The sequence below is a fragment of the Sinocyclocheilus rhinocerous genome, unplaced genomic scaffold (genome assembly GCF_001515625.1).
Source record: "Sinocyclocheilus rhinocerous isolate Xijiao unplaced genomic scaffold, SAMN03320098_v1.1 scaffold15923, whole genome shotgun sequence".
Taxonomy (NCBI): domain Eukaryota; kingdom Metazoa; phylum Chordata; class Actinopteri; order Cypriniformes; family Cyprinidae; genus Sinocyclocheilus; species Sinocyclocheilus rhinocerous.
This window is the reverse complement of record NW_015649734.1, coordinates 1-589: the sequence shown is the minus strand read 5'-3', so window position 1 is coordinate 589 and position 589 is coordinate 1. Positions and strand designations below refer to the sequence as shown.

The 589-nt window shown below is 41.9% G+C and overlaps 1 non-coding gene across 1 annotated transcript; it reads left to right on the top strand.

Moving 5' to 3' along the window:
• The first annotated feature begins 276 nt into the window (after nt 1-276).
• Nucleotides 277-348, top strand: trnac-gca (transfer RNA cysteine (anticodon GCA)). The gene has a single exon. It is a non-coding gene; the product is annotated as a tRNA-Cys (tRNA).
• Nucleotides 349-589: the final 241 nt, after the last annotated feature.

Genomic DNA, 589 nt, shown 5'->3' with positions numbered 1-589 from the left:
TTTTGACGTGAAGATGTTGCTGTTTGATATTGTCAAAATTAAGGATCCAATTTCCTGTGTGCGTTTTTGAGCTAATGATTTTATGGGGCTATAGCTCAATGGTAGAGCATTTGACTGCAGCTCAAGAGGTTCCCTGTTCAAGTCTGGATGCCCGCTTTAGACTTGACAGCTTTGGAGTAACCAAAGCCCTTATTTTGAAGTGAAGATGTTGTTGTATGATATTTTAAAACTGAAGAATCTAATTTCCTGTGTGCAGTTTTGGGCTTCTGTTTCTGTGGGGGTATAGCTCAGTGGTAGAGCATTTGACTGCAGATCAAGAGGTCCGCAGTTCAAATCTGTGTGCCCCCTTTGGCCTTTCTTTTGACGTGAAGATGTTGCTGTTTGACATTGTCAAAATGAACAATCTAATTTCCTGTGTGCGTTTTTGAGCTGGTGATTCTGTGGGAGTATAGCTCAGTGGGAGAGCATTTGACTGCATATCAAGAGGTCCTCAGTTCAAATCTGGGTGCCCCCTTTGGACTTGTAGGTTAACCGAAGCCTCTAATTTGACGTGAAGATGTTGCTGCTTGATATTGTCAAAATGAAGGAA